We start from the raw sequence: 25,350 nt of genomic DNA, 5'->3' as shown, positions 1-25,350 counted from the left end.
CTTTCTTTGCATACATTTTCACCTTTGAAAAAAAAAAAGCTAAGCACACAAAAAGCTGGCTGGCTCTCATGCTGTATCGTTGCAAGACGTACAGAAATCAGTTAGCCTGATGCGTTACTTCATGGTACAAAGTCCCTTCCCAAGGAGGCAACAAAAACAGTACAATCGGATGATCTGCCTAAAGCGTGTACATGGTCTCATATTGCAGGTTCCCACGTGATACCTCACAACACTTTCATTTCTGTTCTGTTGGCTACAACTGAGTCATGTGGCCGTACCTACCTGGAAGGGAGGAAGGAACCCATAGGCTTTATTCCAGGCAGTCCGTGGCAGCTGCTAGAAATGGGAAGAATGGGTAGGGTGGGATAAGCAGGAGTCTCTGAATCAAAGATGAGATTTCCCTTATCCCTCAGAATACTGGGGCCATCGGGAGAATGAGTTTTCTTGTTAAACCATAACCTCTAGAATTTACTTCTCAGAATTTTCCTCTGATTTGGAGCTCTTTGTTTTTTTCATTCTGTATAACCCTGGAGCCTCACAGATGACTTTACAAAGCACTAAGAACAGTGCCTAGGGTGGGGTAAGTGCGAGATAAATACTGGCTATCGTGGTCATTGCCTCATTGTCCTGAAGCCACAGAATCTTATAGTTACAACAGAGATAATTTAGTCTCATCTCTGCCCCATCTCCCACCCCTCACTCAGATGTTCGTTTACAGTCTTGGTAACCTCGTGAAAAATAAGGAGATGAATTTGGTGGAATAGTGCTGTATGAAAGCAAATAGCATTTAATAATATATTTATAAAATGAGGAAAATGTCTTTTGCAGAGTTGTGTCTCCTTTTAAAAATATTTTTTACTACAATGTGGCCAAGAATACTTTATCCAGCTAGGCTGTCATTGAAAATAGAAGGAGTGATAAAAAGCTTCCAGGACAAACAGAAACTAAAAGAATTTATGATCACCAAACCAACCCTACAAGAAATATTGAAAGGGGTCATCTAAGCAAAGAGAGAACCAAAAAGTAACATAAAGCAGAAAGGAACAAGACAATATACAGTAACAGTCACCTTACAGGCAATACAGTGGCACTAAATTCATATTTTTCAATAGTTACCTTGAATGTAAATAGGCTAAATGCCCCAATCAAAAGACAAAGGGTGTCACGTTGAATAAAAAAGGAAGACCCTTTGATATACTGTCTGCAAGAGACTTATTTTAGACCCAAAGACACCTCCACATTGAAAGTGAGGGGGTGGAAAACAATTTATCATGCCAATGGAGATCAAAAGAAAGCTGAGGTGGCAATCCTTATATCAGACAAATTCGATTGTAAACCAAAGACTGTATTAAGACATGAGGAGGGACACTATATCATAATTAAAGTGTCTATCTAACAAAAAGATATAACAATTGTAAATATTTATGCCCCTAACTTGGGAACAGCCATTTATATAAGCCAGTTAACAACCAAATCAAAGAAACACATCAACAGTAATACAATAATAGTGGGAAACTTTAAAATCCCCCTCCCTGCAATGGACAGATCAGCTAAGCAAAAGATCAACAAGGAAATAAAGGCTTTGAATGACACACTGGACTAGATGGACTTTGCAGATATATTCAGAACATTCCATCCCAAAGCAACAGAACACACATTCTTCTCTAGTGCACGTGGAACATTCACCAGAATAGATTACATTCTGGGTCACAAATAGGTCTCAACCAGTACCAAAAGACTGGGATCATTCCTGCATTTTTTGGACCATAATGCTTTGAAACTGAAACTCAATCACAAGAGGAAAGTTGGAAAGAACTCAAACACATGGAGGCTAAAGAGCATCCTACTAAAGAATGAATGGATCAACCAGGAAATTAAAGAAGAATTTAAAAAATTCATGGAAACAAATGAAGATGAAAACACAACTGTTCAAAATCCTTGGGATGCAGCAAAGGCAGTCCTAAGAGGGAAGCATATAGCCCTACAAGCCTTTCTCAAGAAACAAGAAAGGTCTCAAATACATAACCTAACCCTACACCTAAAGGAGCTGGAGAAAGACCAGCAAATAAAGCCTAAACCCAGCAGGAGAAGAGAAATAACAAAGATTAGAGCAGAAATCAATGAAATAGAAACCAAAAGAACAGTAGAACAGATCGATGAAACTAGGAGCTGTTTCTTTGAAGAATTAGTAAGATTGATAAACCCCTGACCAGACTTATCAAAAAGAAAGGAGAAAGGACCCAAATAAATAAAATCATAATGAAAGAGGGTAGATAACAACCAACACTGAAGAAATACAAACAATTATAGGAACATATTATGAACAACTATATGCCAAAAAATTGACAATCTGGAAGAAATGGATTCATTCCTAGAGATGTATAAACTACGAAAACAGAACCAGGAAGAAATAGAAAACCTGAACAGACCCATAACCAGCAAGGAAATTGAAGCAGTAATCAAAAATCTCCCAACAAACAAGAGCCCAGGGCCAGATGGCTTCCCAGGGAAATTCTACCAAACATTTAAAGAAGAATTAATACCGATCCTTCTGAAACTGTTCCAAAAAATAGAAATGGAAGGAAAATTTCCAAACTTTTTTTATGAGGCCAGCATTACCCTGATCCCAAAACCAGAGAAAGACCCCACCAAAAAGGAGAATTACAGACCAGTATCCCTGATGAACATGGATGCAAAAATTCTCACCAAAATACTAGCCATAGGATCCAATAGTACATTAAAAGGATTATTCACCATGACCAAGCGGGATTTATTCCTGGGCTGCAAGGTTGGTTCGACATCTGCAAATCAATCAATGTGATACACTACATTAATAAAAGAAAGGACAAGAACCATATGATCCTCTCAATAGATGCAGTTAAAGCATTTGACAAAGTACAGCATCCTTTCTTGATTAAAACTCTTCACAGTGTAGGGATAAAGGGTACATACCTCAATATCATAAAACCCATCTATGAAAAACCCACAGTGAATATCATTCTCAATGGGGAAAAACTGAGAGCTCCTCCCCTAAGGTCAGGAACAGGGCAGGAATGTCCACTATCACCACTGTTGTTCAACATAGGACTAGAAGTCCTCGCCTCAACAATCAGAAAACAAAAAGAAATAAAAGGCATCCGAATCAGCAAAGAAGAAGTCAAAATCTCACTCTTCGCAGATGACATGATACTTTATGTGGAAAACCCTAAAGACTCCACCCCAAAACTGCTAGAACTCATACAGGAAGTCAGCAATGTGGCAGGATATAAAATCAATGCACAGAAAGCAGTTGCATTTCTGTACACCAACAACGAGACAGAAGAAAGAGAAATTAAGGAGTTGATCCCGTTTACAACTGTACCCAAAACCATAAGATACCTAAGACTAAATCTAACCAAAGAGGCAAAGGATCTGTACTCAGAAAACTATAGAATAGTCATGAAAGAAATTGAGGATGACACAAAGAAAGGAAAAATGTTCCATGCTCATGGATTGGAAGAACAAATATTGTTAAAATATCTCTGCTACCTAGAGAAATCTACACATTCAATGCAATCCCTATCAAAATACCATCAACTTTTTTCACAGAACTGGAATAAATAATCCTAAAATTTGTATGGAACCAGAAAAGACCCTGAATAGCCAGAGGAATGTAAAAAAGAAAACCAAAGCTGGTGGCATCACAATTTCAGATTTCAAGCTCTATTTCAAAGCTGTAATCCTCAAGACAGTATGGTACTGGCACAAAAACACACATAGATCAATGGAACAGAATAGAGAACTCAGAAATGGACTCTCAACTCTATGGTAAACTAATCTTTGATAAAGCAGGAAAGAATATCCAATGGAAAAAAGAAAGTCTCTTCAACAAATGGTGTTGGGAAAATTGGTCAGCCACATGCAGAAGAATGAAACTGGACCATTTCCTTACACCATACACAAAAATAGACTCAAAATGAATGAAAGACCTAAATGTGAGACAGGAATCCATCAAAATCCTTGAGGAGAACACAGGCAACAACCTCCTCAACCTTGGCCACAGCAACTTCTTCCGAGACACATCGCCAAAGGCAAGGGAAACAAAGGCATAAATGAACTATTGGGACTTCATCAAGATAAAAAACTTCTGCACAGCAAAGGGAACAGTCAACAAAACCAACAGACAACCAACACAATGGGAGAAGATATTTGTAAATGACATGTCAGATAAAGGGTTAGTATCCAAAATCTATAAAGAACTTACCAACTCAACACCCAAGTGACAAATAATCCAATCAAGAAATGGGAAGAAAACATGAACAGACATTTCTCCAAAGAAGACATACAAATGACCAATAGACACATGAAAAAGTGCTCAACATCACTTGGAACAGGGAAATACAAATCAAAACCACAATGAGATTCCAACTCACACCAGTCAGAATAGGTAAAATGAACAAGTCAGGAAACAACAGATGTTGGCGAGGATGTGGAGAAAGGGGAACCCTCTTACACTGTTGGTGGGAATGCAAGCTGGTGCAGCCACTCTGTAAAACAGTATGGAGGTTCCTCGAAAAGTTGAAAATAGAGCTACCCTACAACCCAGCAATTGCACTACTGGGTATTTACCCCAAAGATATAAATGAAGTGATCTGAAGGGGCACCTGCACCCCAATGTTTATAGTAGCAATGTCCACAATAGCCAAATTATGGAGAGAGCCCAGATGTCCATCGACAGAGGAATGGATAAAGAAGATGTGGGGATATATATATAATAGAATATTACGCAGCCATCAAAAAAATAAAATCTTGCCATTTGCAACGACATGGATGGAACTAGAGGGTATTATGCTAAGTGAAATAAGTCAATAGAGAAAGACAATTGTCATATGATCTCACTGATATGTGGAATTTAAGAAACAAGGCAGAAGATCATAGAGGAAAAAATGAAACAAGACAAAACCAGAGAGGGAGATAAACCATAAGAGACTTCTTAATCTCAGGAAACAAACTGAGGGTTGCTGGAGGGGAGGGGGGTGGGGGGATGGGGTAGCTGAGCAGTGGGCATTGGGGAGGGTATGTGTTGTGGTGGGTGCTGCGAATTGTGTAAGACTGATGAATCACAGACCTGTACCCCTGAAACAAATAATACATTATATGTTAATAATAAATAAATAAATAAACAAACTAACTAAATATGTATATAGATATACTGATCTTTTTTTTTGCTGCATTAAATTTCGTCTCCGTAGGCCTTCCTGAAAGCTTCCACGGCAGGTGGCTTATCAAATATGCCAGGTTGGTCCCAATTCTAGTAACTGCAACTGTTTGTGTGAATTCTGTCCTCACTTGAGAAAAACAAAATTTGCGTTCCTGTAGATGATAGTGCCAAAACTCTCCAAATAAAAGGTTCTATGCATATATGTTTATTTTTAAATTATTGATTATTGACTTATTATAAGCAGGCACCTTTTCTAACAAATCGACTACATTCTTGGTAACAAAATTGAACAGAATTACAGTTGCCTTTTCCAGTTTTTATTCCACAGCCATTGAGGACTTTCCCAAATTTGCATATATATATATGCAAATTTCGATACACCCAGTATATCGAAGAGAATTGGTTTTCTTTTTATAAGTTGGGCTTTTGTTTTCAAGAATGTCACTGAAAACTGGGCAAGAAAATACTAAAAACTTTCAGCTCTCTGTGTATCTTTTGTTGTGAACCACAGTTCCAAAAATACCATTTTGTTGTATATACTAGTGTTATATTTTGGTAGATAAGATATTTCCTGATGGCTAATTTTGCAAGACAGACCTGAGAAAACCTAGATAAGATTGTTGATCTATTATTTTTATTTTATTAGAAAGCACCCTGGGTAATTTCCATAGCATCAAAATGACCTGGGAGGAAAAAGAGTAATAACTAATTTCCATTAATTGCAGTATAATAACAGATAAATACTAGTGAGAACATTTCCATTCACTTCTCTTTTTTTAGAAAATTAAATAGAAAACAGCATTGCAATTTACTTAGGGACAAACTGTTTTGGGAACTGAATTTATAATTAGGCCAAAGACTAATCAAATTTCTTAACAAAGGAAACAAATTTGCCTCCAAACAACCTTGTATAACAGAGTTAATCCGACAGATCTGGATCCTATCCTTCAGGAAACTAATTCATCTTTTGGGAACTCTGAACAAAAATAACATCTGTCAAGTGTTTCCTTATCCACTAATAAGTGTAAAATATTAACAATGGCTCTAACATCATTGTCTCGTAGCTACTCGCTGAGTCAAATCAATGAGTCAAATTTTATTCCCTGTCTTCTTCACAAACACCTCATTATCACAAGAAGTGGTTCCAAGTCCCTTATTCTTTCAGAGGTTGGATTGAGCCCTGTGAGCAAACCTGGAAGCCTGATGATTTAATGCTCTCTTCAAACCAGAATCCATAAACATTTATTTAACATACAGTGCCGGTGGGATGAAACTGATTACCTGTTCATAAAAACTGGATGCACCTTCCAAAGAACTGGCACTGGATATAATTCTGTATTTTGACTTATTTGCAAATTTCTCTTTACTTGCGGTGTTTTCACCCCTTTCCTTATGAGTGATGAAATGAAAGGATGAAAAACTCTTCCTTACATCACCATAAGTCAAAGGGCATAGGTCTGTCACATTCGTCCGCTAGGGCTTCCGTCACAAAATACCACAGGCTGGGAGGCTTAAATCACAGAAATTTATTTTCTCATTGTTCGAGAGGCTGGAAGTCCAAGATCTAAGTATGAACAGGCTTGATTTCTCCTGAGGCCTCTCTCCTTGTCTGCAGACAGCTGCCCTCCCCCTGTGTGTTCTCATGTCTGTCTGTCGGTCCGCTCTCCCCAGTCCAGGGCATGGCTTCTCTGTCTGTATCCTAATCTCTTCTTACAAGGCTGCCAGGCTACTGGAATAGGGCTCAGCCTCACGATCCCACTTTAACTTAATCACCTCTTCAAGGCCCTATTTCCAAAATAAGGTCACATTCTGAGATAGTGGGAGGCTTTTAGCAGATGAATTTGGGGAAGACATAATTCAGCCCGTAACAGCTGGCCCTCCTAGAATGTTAAAATCAGACAGGGAAGGACTTTACTTCAACCCCTGACAGCTTTTGATTACAAAATCCTGAAACGTAACTATCTTCCATGGTATTTCGTATTTCACTCTGGGATTCCAAATCATTTTTTACACAAGAAAATTTGCAGAAACAGAAGGAACAAAATCAGATCTGCTTCCTAACTTACTTCTACTTGCTGAAGTAGGCTTAGTATCATGGGGGGGGGCAGGGAAAACAGCAAAATAGTCCATTTTTATCAAGTGCAAGTTGCCTCTTCAGCTTTCCCTTGTGACTTTTTTTTTTAAGATTTTATTTATTTATTTGACAGAGAGAGACAGCCAGCAAGAGAGGGAACACAAGCAGGGAGTGTGGGAGAGGAAGAAGCAGGCTCCCAGTGGAGGAGCCTGATGTGGGGCTCGATCCCAGAACGCCGGAATCACGCCCTGAGCTGAAGGCAGACGCTTAACGACTGCGCCACCCGGGCTCCCCCCACCTCGTGACCTTTGAAACCGGGAAACCTCTTGGAAGATGCACTAAAGAATTTAAAATTTAGAACTCTTTTTTTTTTAATCACTCATTCCTTGGAAGCCACATCATGTCAAATATATGTCATGTTTTGACCCACAAATAATAGGATACCTTCCTCTCAGAAGGGCAATTATTATCCAACACGAAGCCCAGTGGTCAGCCATTCCAGGTTGGTGAGGTCAGCACCAAAATGAAGATGGAACTGGGGGGTTCTTATCCCCCTCCATAACCCCCCAGACTTGGGGCCTGGAAGGGAAGCCTTCAACCTCTTGAATCTCTTCTCATCAAGAAAGAAAGCTTTGCCCAGAAGGGTAGCAGAATATGCCACTCCCAAATATAACTGTAGAAATTCAGGACATGCCACCCCAATATGCCACTTCGGGGCATTGATTGACGTGAGCACTTGCTCACGGCACTTGCAAAATAGCAAACGCAGCGAGAGGCTTTCTCTGAACTCCCCTTTTTGACCTAAAGACACATGGTCCCAAAGGAACTCAATCGTCATAAATCTTCTCCTGGGCAGCTTCAACAACCAGGGAATATTGATAAAATTGGATACCACATCCAGAAAGACTTTGTCACAAGCTATCAAACCTCACTTCTATTCTTCAAAGTACCCATTCATCTTTCCTAAAAATGATTTCCTCTTCCCCTATTAAAATGGTATTTAAGCCTGAATCCTAAGGCACCTCCAGGAGTAACTCATTTTCCCCTCAGTATCTTCCATGTGCACAGGAGGCATAAGTGATCATCAGCTTCTGTTTGTTTTCCTCTGTCGTTTATTACAGGGGTCTCAGCCAAGAACTCAGAAGGGTGGAGGGAAATTATTCTCCTCCCCAGTAGTCCCAACCTCCTCTAAGCCATCCCTGGTACAGAGAAGTGGAATTTACTCCATTGCTTTTCACACAATACACAACAGAGATGGGCTCAAGCACAAGCAAACTGCTTTTTAACTGATTTTCTCACAAGGGCAGCACCCACCTCTGCAGGAGTGGGATTTATTTGCATTTCACCAGAATTTTTGAGAGAACTTGAATTTATCAGCATTGTTCTATTTTCGTGCCTTGCTTCAATTATCTATTGTTGCATTAAAAGTGACCCCCAAATGTGACTTAAAAATAATACTAATTTATTTTGCTCACTGACCTTGGGCTGAGTGGACGCAGGTAAGCAGTTCTCACTTGGTTCTCTGTGCAGGTGCGGTCGGGCAGTGGGGGCTCAGGATCACCCTGAAGGCCGCTTCACACATGTCAAACAGCTACAGGCTAGAACAGCTGGGGCTCCTTGGACATTTCTCTGCCTTTCTCCCTAGGAGGCCTCCCCACAGGACGACCTCAGGTGGACATTGAACATGGCCGTGGAAGTGCCAAAGGTGGAACTACCAGAAGCTGCCTGGTCTTTCCTAATTTAGCTTTGGAAGTCACACAGGGTTGCTTCAGCCACATTTATTCATCAAGGCAACTACAAGACCACCCGGGTTCAAGGCGAGGGAATAGAGACTCCACCTCTTGAAAGGAGAAGTCTCAAAGAATTGGTGGACATATTTTAAATACCACCACGCAGCCCTTAAAGACTAGCCCTCTTGTTGTCTACTCAGCTGGACCACCCTTAGTTTACTTCTGAGTCCACGGAACCAGCTCTCCCTGGACATCTACCCCTCCAGACCCTCATCTCTCATCACTCTCCTCGTGGGTAATTCCCACTTTCACTTCACATACCTCCTTTGCCAGGACGGACTATTTAAAGAAGGAGAGGTCATGGTCTTTGTGAAGCGGGATCAGGATTTCCGGTTAACCTCCAGTTATTTTGATAAAACCGAAATAAACCCAGCTAAGACAAAGATTCTCACAGCCAGTGTTTCAAAGGAGTAAATTTTAGGCCTTATTTCTTCTCATGCTTTTTGGTCTCCAAAGAAGAAACAAAATGCAGAGATAGCCAACTAGCAGTGGGGAAGCTTCTCCTACACCAGCTAGGCCCAAGACTCCCAGCTGCCCAATGGACATAAGCGGAGAAACAAAAAGCAGGCAGGCCAGTACATGATGTCTGCCTGCCTGTCCTCCTGTCCCTCCTACCCCCCGAAGGCGGACTGCTTGTATTTTGCCCACCTATGCAGAAAGAATGAGCATCTGGAATCTTAGCTCTTTCTCCCTTGAGGGTCTCTCTGCTCAGTATCAATCAAGCTGACCAACCTTTCCTTGAATAAAAAATTCCAGCGAGAGCCTGGAGTAATGAGTATGTCTCAAAAACAATTTCACCAAGAAAAATGGAATGAAATTTCCAGTGACAGCTTAACCACTTTAGGAAGAAAAAGAACCCTGTATAATTGATTCGTAGTGGTAAGAAGGACAGGAATCCAGTGGTGCTCAGTCCGGGAGAGAGAGTCCACTGAGTGGAAATAAATGACCCAAGACGCCAAATATCTTTGATTCCGTCTTAATTTATATTAAAGTTGTCTTGTTCATTTGTTGGTTTTGTCTTGTTTGAAGCAGGAAACATTGAGGGACACGTCAGGAAGCTGTTTCTGCGAGCACATTTGAGAACGCAAACCACAAGATTTACAACAGGCTTTGTTTAGATAAGGTCAAACTGAGCAGATATACATACCAGTTACCATAAAATAAAAGTAAACTTTATACTTATTCTGTATTTTGTCATCACAAAATTTTGTATTTTGTCATCGGTGTAACTCTGTGACTAAGATAAGGAGTTTCCCTATAATCTTCAAAAATTTATCTTACTAGTTTTTAGGACTTCTACTTGTAACCTTTATGTTATAAATATTTGGTTTTAGGGGGCGCCTGGGTGGCTCAGTCGTTAAGCGTCTGCCTTTGGCTCAGGGCGTGATCCCAGGGTCCTGGGATCGAGTCCCACATCAGCCTCCTCCGCTAGGAGCCTGCTTCTTCCTCTCCCACTCCCCCTGCTTGTGTTCCCTCTCTCGCTGGCTGTCTCTATCTCTGTCAAATAAATAAATAAAATATTTTTTCAAAAAAAATAAATATTTGGTTTTAGAAACTGCATTTGTTAAAGTGTTCGCGGAGAGTTACAAACCCTGGGTGCCAAGGAAGTTTGATCTTATCCACCAACCTTGAGCAACTGGTCCAGTGATTTTTTTACTTTGTTCAATAGTAAAACAAAAACACTACAAACCTTTTCTTAAAATTAGGAACATTGTCAAAAGCATTCTTACCTGCAAAAAGTGTGTTATACAAAATAACGTTACCAGGCCCACCTGAAAACACAACGTAGAATCTTGATTTGTCACAACCTTGGCATGGAGCCCTTGTGGGATGCCCTGCCTCTTTGATTTTCTGACATTCCACCTGCCAGATTCAAACTCTGAAAAAGGAGCACATTGGGAGGATATTTGGAGGATCAACCTTGAAAGAAAAAGCTGTGTGTGAAAACCTCAGAAACATGACAGAAAACTGAAAAGAGATCATATAGGGAGTAAAATCGTGAAATATGTCACAACCCTATATTTTGTGTGTGACAGGGTAAAATTTACATCACTGTTAAAACTGAAAACAAAGGCAACCCGTGGCTCATGGAGGTTCCCAACACCACCCTGGCACAAGGTGCTCCCCACTTCCGACCCCAAGCATAGTAGCTACAATGAAGTTCAAGTTTAGGGGTGTTAGGAATATTCGATCAAACCACTGACCTAGTGTCCTCACAGATTGACAGAAGAAAAAGGGGAGGAGGACACTGTTCTGGCTTATACGGGCCTTAGGACATAACAAACAGATATAGTATATGGGCTTTGATGAGAGCCTGACTTGAAAAAGAACATATAAAGGACATTCTGGGGTGAGTCGAGGCAATCGAATATAGCCGGTATATTAGGAAATAATTGCTCATTCATCAGGTGTGATAACAGTACCATGTGATATAGGATTACATGCTGAGGTATTTTGGACTGAAACTTCATACAGTCTACAATTTAAAATGGTTTCATGAAAAAACACATAGATGAAGTGTATGTGGCAAGATAACAATTGAGGAGAGGTGTTAAGTACACTTTTCTAATTTTCTTTATGTCTGAACATTTTCAAAATAAACATTTTTTAAAGTACATGGATGTGGGACACCTGGGTGGCTCAGTCGGAAAAGCGCCTGCTTTTGGCTCAGGTCATGATCCCAGGACCCTGGGATCGAGTCCTGCATCAGGCTCCCTGCTCAGCGGGGAGTCTGCTTCTCCCTCTCCTTCTGCCTGCCGCTCCCCCTGCTTGTGCTCTCTCTCACTCTCTCTGACAAGTAAATAAATAAAAATCTTAAAATAAAAGAAACATAAATTAAGTACATAGGTGTTATTCCTAGCCCCCATTTTTTTTTTAAAGATTTTATTTATTTATTCGACAGAGAGAGAGACAGCCAGCGAGAGAGGGAACACAAGCAGGGGGAGTGGGAGAGGAAGAAGCAGGCTCATAGCGGAAGAGCCTGACGTGGGGCTCGATCCCAGAACTCTGGGATCACGCCCTGAGCCGAAGGCAGACGCTTAACCGCTGTGCCACCCAGGCGCCCCGCTAGCCCCCATTTTTAAAATTCTTACAATAAGAAGGAAAGGCATGTTAAAGTGGCTTAGGAAGATGGGACCTGTTAAGTTCAAAAGACAACTAGCAAATCCAGCCAGAGTGCCCTTCTTCAGTTGTTAAGGCCCTCACATTGAAACGAAACAAATCTAGAAATCTTGAATCACCCTTAGATTTCTTTGTTGGACAGTGCTGTGCCAACTGTGCTTCCCCTGTGACTGTCAAGCCAGAAGGCAAAGCGTAGTTACCCCAGCAGCCAACCAAATCCACCAGAGGTCAAAAGTGTTGGACCCTCAACACGGGTGGAGCTAGAGGCCATCATGTTAAGTGAAATAAGTTGGGCAGACAAACACAACTACCATACGATTTTACTCACATGTGGAATTGAAGAAACAAAACAAACGAATGAAGGCGGTAAAAAAGAGAGAGGCAAACCCAGAAACAGACCGTGAACTATAGAGAACAAACCGATGGTTACCAGAGGGGGTGTTGGCAGGGGGGTGAAATAGGTGAAGGGGATTAAGAGTACACTTGTCATGGTGAGCACTGAGCACCGTACGGAACTGTTGAGGCACGTATTGTACCCCTGAAACTAATAGAACACTGTATGCTGACTATAGGAGAATTAAAAACAAATAAATAAATAGGGGGAAATCTAAATAAATAAATAAGTGCTGTACTCTCTGACAATTGGTCAGAATAAGCCTCTGTGTCATGACGCAGCAATAATAACAATGAGTAACACTCTCAGTAGTAATAATAATGCCTAACGTTTATCAAGCGCTCAGTGAAAGGCCTGGCAGATTGGTCTGGACATTACAGACGCTGCTTCACTAGTCTGGTAGATAAGGCACGTTGGACGCGCTGAGCTCTGCGGTCATTATGGATAGTCTGTCCCTAAGCCAGGTGTTCACCAGAAATTATTAAGTCTTTCTTAGCATCTAAAGGGACACACTCTCAAGGTTAAGCGCTATCAGCTAACTGTATACGGGTTACACGGGCAGCGGGGACACCCCCCTTCCCTCCTCACACCCTCTTCTTCCCTAACTCCCGCATGTCTTGTCCTCCCGAAGAACTTGGTCCTCCCCAGGCTGGCTGAGCTGCCTCCAGGCTCCCGAAGTCCAGCCCTCATGACGCATCCTGTGAGCCTCTCCACACAGTTCAGGACCAACGTGTTCATACTTCTATAATTTTTTCCGTATCTCTACTGATTCTTCAGCTTCTCCCTCCCGCCTTCCTGGCCTGAGTAGCCAGAAATACTGCGTCTTCCTTTTCGACACCTCCGTCAGGCCAAAATGCTCAGAAACAAGGGGTGCACGGCAGACGAAGGGAGTAGGGTGTCTTCCGGCCGGCCTCCGCATCCAAACACACGATTGCATGGGTCCCCGAGGGCTGTGACTTCTTGTAGACACCTGGAGCCGCTCAGTTCAGCTCCCAGGGTTATCAGGAGGATCAAATGACCTAAAGTAGGTGGCGACACTCGGCAAAGAACTAAGCATGGCTGTGTGAGTAGTGACTTAGCTCGATGCTGGGTTCCTTATGTCTTCCTTGTTTAATACCGTCAACCCTACATCAAAACTTTAAATTCGTATTTTTATTAAAATGTTTTCAACTGTTAAGAACTCAGCATGTATTCAGAGGGTGCTCATAAAATATTCACTTATTCAACAAATATGTATAGACGAATGAAGCATAAGACAGTCATCTTTAAGGAACTTATCATTGAATGGAGAAAATAATGAACGCAGGGGCACCTGGGTGGCTCCCTCGGTTGAACCACCAACTCTTGGTTTCAGGTTCCTGAGATCCAGCCCACCTCTGGCTCCCTGCTCAGGGAGGAGTCTGCTTAAGACTCTCTCCCCCTGGCTGCCTGAGTGGCTCAGTTGGTTTAGTGGCTGTCCTCAACTCAAGTCATGAACTTAGGGTCCTGGAATGGAGACCTGCCTCCAGCTCCCTGCTCAGCCAGGAGTCTGCTGCTCCCTCTCCCTCTGCCCCCAGCTCGTATGCTCTCTCTTTCTCTCTCTCTCTCTCAAATAAATAAATCTTAAAAAAAAAAAAAAATGAATGAATGAATACAAAGCACACTTGCTCTGACATGTACGTGTAGGCAGTACCGTCGGAGTGCGGTGACTTCCGACCCACAAGATTTACTGAAATGTTATTTCATTCTATGTGAGGATGAATGTGAGGTTTTCCTTTTCGTTCCTATCCAACACTGCCTCCTAGTGGTGCCATGGCCCCCTTGCAGCGCCTCTCAACTCTCCCCACCCGCAAAGGGGTACAGAAAGGGATTTGGAAACATTGCAACAACGAATTGCTACAGAATCTGAGTTGATTTGTGAACATGACTTTTACGCTGAGCCATTTCAAATGAAGCCTTCATTTCCCTTGTTTTTCCTTTCCAGAAAAACTGTGTCCTTCACAAAAGTGTCATGTACTGTGGTTCTAGCATTTTATCACAGGGTGCACTGGGAAAAGACAATGACCCCCAAAAAAAGATATAAAAGGGAAAAGTGGAGACTTCCATTACCTTCATGGAAGGGTCTACTCCTGCTCCCAGGCTGCCACCGAGAGCCGCCACCTTGTAGACACTGCTAAGGGGAAGAAGAAGCTCACAGTTCCCTGAGTTTGAATCTAATTGAAACGTGATCCCAAGAACGTCGAAATCTTGAGGCAGGTATCAAAAGCCAAAAATACTGTGACGTCAAAAGCGGAGCTGTTTTCTGTTTTGCAAGCGCTGACAGCTTAGGTACTCTTCCGGGGCCAGCAACGACTTGCTCTGGGATGACCGCCATGACAGGCCCAGGGACTATTCAGGCAAAAGCAGAGGCTCTAGAATCATGTGAAAGATTGTCAATGCAGCAGACAGAATTACAGCTCTGGATACTTTGTTCCACCCACAAAACAAAAATGTCCATTTTTGCTTTCTAAATATGGGTTGGGACATTGTGTGTCTAAAAACGGGTGCTTCTTTTTCAGCACACGAGGGTTTTGTTGGAGAGGTGCTGACAGGAGCCGAAAGCTGGAGGAGCCATCTTTACCAGAAACTGTGTGAGACTTGGATTCCGGAATCGCTGCCTCACGGCCTCACTGAGGTTCTGTGGCTCCGAATGTAACTCAGGGAGGGCAAGAATTTTGTGTCATGGGTGTTCTCCCCAGGACGTGGAACCTTGTTGGGTTTATAATTGGCATTTCAGTGTTTGTCGAATGAATATACGAAGGCAAAGTGCTCCCCATTTCCCCATGCAAACCAGTTCTGCCCCGGGGACACACGGAAGGGCAGGTTTGGGAACAGAAGACAGAACCCTGGGCAGAGCAGTGCCTGGCTGAGGTGATTTCTCGTGCTGTTGGTGAGGTAGTTAGACACGAAGGGCGAAAGGGAGGAATACGGAAAATCACGTTCCTGGTCATATGTGAGGGGCTGACGACTCACAGAAATGACATAGCAGTGCTCCTGTGCGAACAGGGGGGAGCTCAGAATTTTGGTTCTTTGGACACTGTTGTAAATGTGGCCTCCACGGGCCCCCAAGCCGGTGTGACCTCCGGGAGAACTAGCACAACATAGCACTAGGCTTTCACGGCTCCCGAGCAGCTCTTTTCTGGTCTATAATTCCCATATTTTAAAAATCTGAGTGTGTCGAGATTGGGTTTCATTTTTGAAGGAAAATGCTGCAACTGTAAATTATGATTTCTGGTCCCGGATCATCTCCACCATCAGCTTTCCCTTTTCATCTGATTATTGAAGGTAGAAATCTAAGAATAATGTTGCTGGCCCTCTTTACAAATTCACCCATTCTTCTCTTACTTCTGCTGTCTTCATGGTGGTTATTCTCACACAAAACGTGACTTGTAAGACTTTAGGTGATTATTAATATCCCTACTAACACTTCCTGCCACCCTTACCTTACTCTCACCCAACATGACGATTCACTTCCCTCAATGCTTTCAAGTCTTGCTTAGTCTACTAAATATCCTCATTAGCCATTCTGTCTCCACTCTGGTCCATCTTCAAGGTTATTGCCTAACCCTTCTGAATTTCTCCAATCATCTCTCCTCCTGCCCTCAGGAGAGCCTCCTCAAAAAAAAAAAAAAAAAAAAAAAAATCAAGAAATGCTGCAGTGGATTTTTGGATGCCACAATATCATAAGTCTCAGATCCGAACCTATCAGAACTTCTTTTTTCCTGCCACAAAAAACCTTGAGCAGAATATTCTGCATTTCTTGAATTAACTTGTTTTTCTCATACTGAGATGTTTTTCATCTTTCTGTTACTCTTGAAACAAAGAACCACATTCTTCTAAGTATGCATACCTCCTCCTCACCCTTAATTGAATACACTAGGTGCATACAGTATCGAATCTATAATTCTATATGTTTTTAATACTATATGTTTAATCCATGAGAAACTCTTCAGAGTATTAACTCCTTAAAGCTATTGATTGTCAAGGAGTGAGCCCTAAAAAAATAGGGTCAATGATGATAACTTTCCATTGATGCACCCCGGACAAGTCAGAGCCCTTTCTTGAAATTTCTGAATACGGGGCCAGAAATACTCCCTCCCCATTTTCTTTCAGGTGTGTTTCTCAAAATTCGTATGTTGAAGCCCTCACCCTCAAAGTGACCGTTTGAAGATAGGGTCTTTATGAAGGTAACTAAAATTAAATGAGATCATAAAAGCTGGGCCCTGCCCCAGTGGGATGGATGTCCTTATGAGGAAGAGACACCAGAGCTCGCTCTCTCCGAGCCACACAGAGGAAAGGCTGGGAAGAGAGCTCTCGCCAGGAACCGACGTGGCCAGCACCTTGACCTGGGACTCCTAGCCTCGGGAATTGTGGGCAAATAAATTCCTGTTGCTTAAGCCACCCAATCTGTGGTGTTCTGCTGCGGCAACCTGAGCAAACTAATCCAGGTGGTGAAGCTGCGAAGCACGCGTTAACAGAGGACACGTTGCTGCCTTGCTGAGGAAGGGATTCTAGAAGAATGAGCTGAGACGAGAGACAGAGTCCTACAAGCACGCCTGTCCTCCAGTTATTTATACATAGAACACAGATTAGAACGTGAGCAGAAGCATGTTTCTTTATCTTTTTCATAGTTACTATACATGGATTCGTTTTGTACTAAAAATGTTTTCTGAAATGGTAATATAATATATTGTATTTAGTACGTATTCTATACATATCCATTTTTTTCTCAGCATGCTTAATAATCATCTCTAATAAAAAAAATTTCTACCAGTGAAAAGCTTGATTTGAAAAACTATGATCACCAGTGTATTATTGAAGCTAGGCTGCGGCCACTTGGAGAAACGAGGCTAGGGTACCTTTTACGACCTGAGAAATAAACTGACATTTAAAATTGCTTCTTAAGAAATGTATCGCTTTGTTTCATTTTGTTTGTTTTCACATCTTTCAGTCCTTTGGAGGGATTCTGTTAGTCGCTCTCGGCAGAGATCTTTATTGATAAGCAGGGACAGAGGTAACCCAAAAAGAAACTCCTACCTTCTCATCCATGACAGGAATTTCTGGTCCATTTTTTTCTTAGGATGTTCTAACTAAAGTGGAAAGAACCTTTTAAAAAACTCATTCTGGGGGCGCCTGGATGGTACAGTCAGTTAAGCATCTGACTTGCTTTCAGCTCAGGTCAGGATCTCGGGGCTCATGCGATCGAGGCCCGTGTCGGGCTCTGTGCCCAGCTCCGAGTCTGCTCCAGACTTTCTCTCCCTCTGCTCCTACCCCCTGTACACGCTCTCTCTCAAATACACAATTAAAAACAATCATTCTGATGATCATTAGGATAGAATCAAGGTGGAAAGATGACCGCCGTATGTGCCATGAATGACTGAGTTGCGTGCACTGGCTGAGACAAAATGGCCTGGAGAGATGAGACAACGCCAAGGAAGAACGTCCGTCAGCCTCTAGTCCACGAGAATGATGCCAGGAGACCGGTTTTACAACCCCCAGAAGGAGGGTGGTGGCCACCTACAAGAGGTCAATAAAGACCTGACATAATCTCAGAATCTCGTCTTTCATTATGTATTAATGGCACATTTGTAATTGGAAACCAATATCAAATCCAAATTTATTTACACACATGCATTATATTCTAGCACTGAGGCTACAAAAATCCAATATTATGAGTTCTTCTTCCTCCTGTAGCAGATTTCATATATGCTTTAAAATTACCATTTCAATATATAGTTTCCTATTTTCTAAGCAATCTAATTGTAAACATTTAACCATTTTTTTTTCCCTCTGGTGTAATAGAAATCCAAATCATTTGGGAACTGTCTTGGGTTTTGACTGGTTTTCCTCATTAATGAGATGAATTTTGTGAAATGTCCTGACTTGCAAAAGTTGCTTAAAAACCACATAAGTAGGGGCGCCTGGGTGGCACAGCAGTTAAGCGTCTGCCTTCGGCTCAGGGCGTGATCCCGGCGTTATGGGATCGAGCCCCACATCAGGCTCTTCCGCTATGAGCCTGCTTCTTCCTCTCCCACTCCCCCTGCTTGTGTTCCCTTTCTCGCTGGCTGTCTCTCTCTGTCAAAATAAATAAATAAAATCTTTAAAAAAAAAATAAATAAATAAAACAACCACATAAGTAGCAGCTATGAAACTATAATTTCAGTAGCAATAGGCAATTGGAGCAGATACATGGCTAGATTCATGGAAATCAGAGAGAAAAGAGAGAATAAAAAGTTGTTCACCTTTAAGATGCAGATTTATCAAACACAACATAATGTTGCATGGGGGGGCAGGGCGCGAGTAAAGTTGTCCTAAGTATTTTTCTTTCTGCGTTCCTCATCTAGGAAGCAACATGGTACACAGCAGATAAAGAATTGGCTTCAGGAGGAGACAGATCTAGATTTAAAGTCTAGTTCACAAGCAAGTGCTGTGTTTGATCTGTCAATAACTGTACTTCCTCAGTTTCTAATTCTTGCTAATAATAGTAACAACAACTGGCTGGGATTGAATGCCCACATGTTTGTTTATTTTTAAACTTCTTGTTAAATCAGTACTATGGCTATCAGATTGTGTTGCATAACTTTATGAAAACAAAATGATCAATCTAGAGACTGTGTGTAGGGACACGGCCATTTGTCATGTTAGTCACTGGGGAAGAGATCGCAATCGCTGCTTTCTCCAGCTTCCTGTGTTCCAACAACATTGGTCTTCTTTTTGCAATTCAACCACGCAAAGTAATTTCCTTTTCCCCGGAATGCTTTTTTCCTGACATTTATCACAGCTGGCTCTTTTTTCTGGTCTCAGTTCAACTGAGTCCTTTTCTAGCTTCCACTCCATCATTTTTCCTAAGAAATCACACTGTTGGTTCCTTTTTGGCGGTTCCCACCGTAGACCATTATCATGCTTGTGAATGTATTTGTTGTCTATCTCCACTGACCGGGACAAAGTAGGCATTCAGTAAGCAATTGTTGGATGGTTGGGTAGATGGATGGATGGATGGATGGCTGATGGATAGATAGATGGATGGATAGAGGGAGGGAGGGATAAGGAAGGATGCGGTCTGATAAAGATGCTCCTCTATTCATAATCCGATCACTTTTGATTACCTCTATGACTAACACCTGTTCATCACCTCCAACATCTCCCAACTGGGTTGTCGCAGTGGGCCTCGTAATGGGTCTGCCTGCTTCTACCCTGGGTCCCCTGTGGCCCTACTTCAACACCACAGTCAAGCTAATCCCCTTAAAAACATGAAAGTCTGTCTTCTGTAAAAACAAAACAAAGCAAAACAAACAAAAAAACTGCAACGACTTCCCATATCCCTCGGAGTAAAAGCCAAAGTCCTTACAACAGCCTCAAGTCCCCACTTAGCGAGGTCCCTCCTTATCTCTCTGACTTCTCTTCACTCTTCACTGAGAACTGCTACGGCCTTCCTGTTCCCTGAACATGCCAGCACTTTAAGGCATTTGCTCTAGACTGTTTCCTCTTCCTGTAATGCTTTCCCCCCATATATCTGAGTGACTAACTCCCTCACCTTCTAGTCTTTATTTAAATATGACCTTCCCATTGATGTCTATCCCTACACCTTATTTACTACTATAACCAATCACCCCACCTGCATGCCAGCTCTCCCTGATGGTCTTTTTTTCCATACAACTTACTACCTTCTAACAGATTGTACCATTTATTTTTATATTTTTTTTAACCATCTTTCCTGCCACGTCTCACTCTCTTATCAACTCTGTTCACCCATGATTCCCAGGCACATACAACCATGTCTGGCATGTAGTAGGCACTCGGTAACTTGAATTATTAGTCTTGGTGTATGTACAAGAGTCCTGGGTAGTGAATTACAAGATGTTGCTACCCACGGGAATGCGTCCAGGACCCAGGAAGAGGGAGTTCAAGCTAGATGCCTGTGGAATTGCCAGCTTTGGGGAACTTATGCAAAACTATCTCAAACAGCAGGAAGGGATCTCTGCAAACCCTGAACCAAACTGCCTATAACAGCATCATAATTCTTGTTTTTATCATTCTCGTATTCTCCATATCCATTTGCATTTGTGTTCCCTAAGGAAGTCTTTTTGAAACACTCTTGTGTGTGGTAAGAGACCATTAATGGCCACCATTTATTAATCATCTAAGTACTGTTTAGGATAAATGGTAGAGTTGTGGTTCCATTAGATGATACAGTAAGTGGGAAAGTCAGGAAACCCTGCTTTGGTTGGTTCCCGGCTGAGAAACCTACCAGAACTAATTTAAGCAAAATGGGGAAGTTATTTGCCAGTGGAATGCAACCAAGCCTAAGAACAGGCATGGATATGGTTATGAGCATCAGAAATTAGAGCTAGGAACCGAAATGCTTCCAGGTCGTCTCCTTTGGTGTTGACTTAATTTTTAAAAAAAAACAGACCGGAAGCGGCAACGCCGCTAGTCGGAGCCGGCGCGGGAGCGGGAGTCCCGGCGGGCGCCGGGCTGGGCAGCGCGGGCCAAGGACCGCAAGCACCTGCTGCAGGAGCGCCCGTGCGCCTGCAACCTGGACGCCTGCCAGGGCGACTTCGCCAGCGGCCCGCGTGGCTACAGTGCCCCCGCCCCGCCGCCCCACACTCACCCGGTCACAGGGACACCCACCCACCACCCCAGGGTCTCCAACATCCACAGTCGAAATATCACCAGATAGCCTGCCAATTCCGTTGTTGTCGTTGGAGGCTGCCCGGTCTGCAGAGTCGGGTTTCGGAGGACTCCTCACCTCCCTGGGCATCCTCTTGACCATCGTCCTCCCCCCATTTGGATTCATCTGCTGTTTTGCCTTGAGGAAGCCAAGATGCCCCAACTGTGGAACAAACTTTACTTAAAGGGAGCAACACACCTGGCTTTCCTACATCCCGCTATCTTTTTCTAATGTAAATGTCCTGTACAATAACCTTATTTGATTAAGCTTTCAGGACTGTTGTGTAAAGTGAGGTGGGGTAGCTTTGGCCTGTGTGAGCTGAGGTTTCCTGGGCACAGGGGCTGTGGAGCGTGGAGACGCAGCACCACTACTCCTAGGGTTTAATGACAACCCAGGAAAACACTGCTTTTATTTTTTTCAGTCTTCAATTGGAGAAACGTGAGAAATGATGTTTTAAATAAATGAGATTCAGGGGCACCTGGGTGGCTCAGTGGATTAAGCGTCTGCCTTCAGCTCAGGTCATGATCCCAGGGTCCTGGGATGGAGCCCCCTGTCGGGCTCTCTGCTCAGTGGGGGAGTCTGCTTCTCCCTCTCCCTCTATCTCTCCCCGTTTACACTCTCTCTCAAATAAATAAATAAAGTCTTAAATAAATAAATAAATAAATAAATAAATAAATATTTCTAGTACTGTAAAAAAAAAACAAAACTGGGGGAAAGACTGTTCGTTGCCAGCTCAGTACTCAGTCTCATCTTCTTATTCTATAGATTTCCAATTGTACTTGGCAATCTGCCCAGCTAAGACATCTCCTGGCCACTCTGAAATCAGGCATGACCATGTGACAAAGTTCTGGCCAAAGACTTCTAAGCTGCTGTCTTTGTCTGGAGCTTCTAAGGCTCTTTTAAAGAGAACTCACTTACTCAGGGTGTGCGCTTTCACCAACCCCTCTTCCTGCAGGGCACAAACAGAACAGGCTGGGGCGGCAGCAGTCATCTCAGAAGAATGAGCACCACACACTAAGGAGAGCTGAAAGACAGAAGCACCTACGATGTGGATCAACTGTGAGCCTGGCCTACCAGCCCTGACCTGCTCCTAGTCCCTGCTTTGTGTCAAGTTGATAGGGATAGGAGATGAAAAGATACAGTTGCTTTTCCCAGAAAGCTAACAATAGAAGCAGCTTTTATTGCACACCCGGTACTTATCAGAAACCATCCTTAGTGCTCTACACGCACTAGAAAAAAAACCCAAACAAACATGCGCATTAAGTGTTATCCCACTTATACAAGAGATCCCACATTTAGCAAGGTTAGCTACCCATGGTAATCCAAGGCTTGAAGCTGGGTCTTCTACCATTTGTAGGATTGACTACAATGCTACTATACTGGTTCCCAGTCTTACCAATTATAATTGAAATTTGAATTCAAACTCAAAGGAATGAAAGTCTTGATGAAGGTGAGAGCAGGGAACATAGGGAGCAAAGGGGAGAATGTCAAAGTTTCCGGCAGAATCTTGGGTGCAAGAAGCAGAGCAGTATGGTCGGTGATTAGCATCTCAGTTTGGATCTCGAATATGAAGTGGAAGAGACAGATGTTAAATAGGTGGGTAGATTATAAATTGTAGCAATCAATGTGAAACTGAGCAGGAACTGGAGACTGGGTAGATTATAAATTGTAGCAATCAATGTGAAACTGAGCAGGAACTGGAGACTACACTGATCACTCTTCCAGGAAGCCTGACTGTCCAGGGGAGATAAAGTCTGTAGGGTATTCATATTTGCATACATTGCTATTAACAGTGTATTGAAGCTATCCCAATCAACATTTAATCAAACACATCATAAGATAAAGCATACTGGAAAGACCATGAACTTTAAGAATCAGATAAAACTGGATTCGAAAGCTTCTGCTGTCACTTATTTGCAGCTTTGTGTAAATTGCATGCCCTCTTTGAGCTTGTTTCTTCACTTGTAAATAGTTTAACTTCATATACAACAGCCATAGATTACGAATGTAACTTTGAGCATAATACTAACAAAATTACACTTAGATATACCTCCTATGGTATTTATGTTAATGGGATAACATCATCACGGAATTCCTTCTATTTATTAATGGATACTAATCTCAAAGAGATCATACTGCATAGTAAAGATAAAAAAGAAGATTGGAATGAAGTTTGTTTTGTTTCCCAATGGCCACATTTCAACACTTCTTGACTGTGTTCTATGGACTTTTGATTAGTCTTTGAAATCTGTCAATAATTTTAACAGCTCTCTCACTAAGTGCTAAGTATAGCAGACATTTTCACAGGACTCTGTCCAGCAACCCTTACTCTGGGATCTTGTCCCTTGGCCCCTGACCATCTCCAACCCTGGTTACAATGCAGATTTTTAAAGTGAAGGGCAAATACTAAATTCAGTGTTTATTATTTTTTTTTAATTTCAAGTATCTTAAGCATTCAACCTACTTTTACTTTAGCCAATCTTGGCTTGTTAACATAGCCCAAACAGAACATTTTATAAATTGTTATGTCAGAAATAGTATAATAGTATAAAGCACCTCTCACAATATTGAGATGAAGGCTATTAGAGGATATCAGACTCTTTTTACTACACAGCAGTATCTTTCAAATGATGTCATAAAAGCATTTCAAATCACATTTACGAAACTTAAGTTCCGTGAAAATGCTGACAAATATAGCTTGTTTCAAAATACTATCAGTGGTTGCTTTTTAGCTCCAAATCACCAAATTGGACCAAATTCCAGCCCAATCTAAGAACTTTCTCAGCATTTAGAAATGTCTGATATTTATTCTACTCCCTTCCTTCCAAAGCAGTGTTCTCTGCTGATATTAGCAGTAAGATTCTGTCAGAAGTTGGGCAGATTACTGCACTTAGTGGCAAGTTAAGATAAAGCGGCTATGAAGATCCTTTCCAGTCTTTGAGATTCAAGGCTGACACATCTTTTATTAGCTACCTTTTGAGATGGATTTATACTTTAAGCCTCAATGTATCAACATGAAGATTTACATTGGCTATTTCACATTTGACTCAATTTTTCCAAATACGCTACTTTTCTCAATTTTATCCAGAAATTAAGTTTACTTTTTGAAAGAGGCGGCAGAGCGGGGGGGGGGGGGGCGGTGTTGGTGCAGAGAGGGAGAATCTTTTTTTTTTTTTTTTTTTTTTAAGATTTTTTATTTATTTATTCGACAGAGATAGAGACAGCCAGCGAGAGAGGGAACACAAGCAGGGGGAGTGGGAGAGGAAGAAGCAGGCTCATAGAGGAGGAGCCTGACGTGGGGCTCGAACCCGGAACGCCGGGATCACGCCCTGAGCCGAAGGCAGACGCTTTAACCGCTGTGCCACCCAGGCGCCCCAGGGAGAATCTTAAGCAGGCTCCACGCCCAGTGAGGAACCCAACACAGGGCTTGATCTCACAACTCTGAGATCACGACCTGAGCTGAAATCAAGAGTTAGACACATAACTGAGCTACCCAGGCACCCCCAGAAATTGAAGTTTATAAACCTTTACTTGATTTCCCCTAGATTGCACCTAGACTCTAAACTTCGTAGTGTTGCAAATGTACACCTAGCAGAGGAGACGAAGAAGCTTGACTCCTTAAGTTCCTCCCAAAGATAGCTTTTAGAAATGAACTAAGTATTTTAAGGGAAGTTACCCTTGATGTTAAAAAGTAACAAAAGCCCATTGTTAGTGTGAAAGAACAAGTCCTGAATTATTTTATAGCTTCTCTACTAAAGCCTAAATCTAAGCCATGGAACACATCCAATATTTAAACATATGCTAACATAGCTGAGAGAAAGAAAAAAAGACACTTGAATCCCAGGAGCCAAAAATGACCTGCTTCCACTAACCCCAATTTCTAGCATATCCCCGGATATAGTACAGCAGGGAGGGGAGGAATTCAAAGAAATATGCTTTCAAGTGTCACATTCATCTAAGGCTGAAGACCATCCACTGTATACGTCTGAGCTGCTCTATTATATTAAATAAATTATTTATAAAAATAAAATTTCACTAATATCATAATGGTATCTTATACAACCTCAATGACAAAAGAACCAT

General features: G+C 42.1%; 1 pseudogene; it reads left to right on the top strand.

Annotated features, from left to right (window-relative positions):
* The first annotated feature begins 19,649 nt into the window (after nt 1-19,649).
* On the top strand, nt 19,650-21,451 carry LOC148107498 (membrane protein BRI3 pseudogene; annotated as a pseudogene).
* The last annotated feature ends 3,899 nt before the right edge of the window (nt 21,452-25,350 follow it).

This window comes from Ursus americanus, chromosome 29, assembly GCF_024610735.1.
Source record: "Ursus americanus isolate L20-20 chromosome 29, mUrsAme1.1.p, whole genome shotgun sequence".
In the NCBI taxonomy this organism is placed as follows: domain Eukaryota; kingdom Metazoa; phylum Chordata; class Mammalia; order Carnivora; family Ursidae; genus Ursus; species Ursus americanus.
This window is presented reverse-complemented; position numbering and strand designations above follow the sequence as displayed.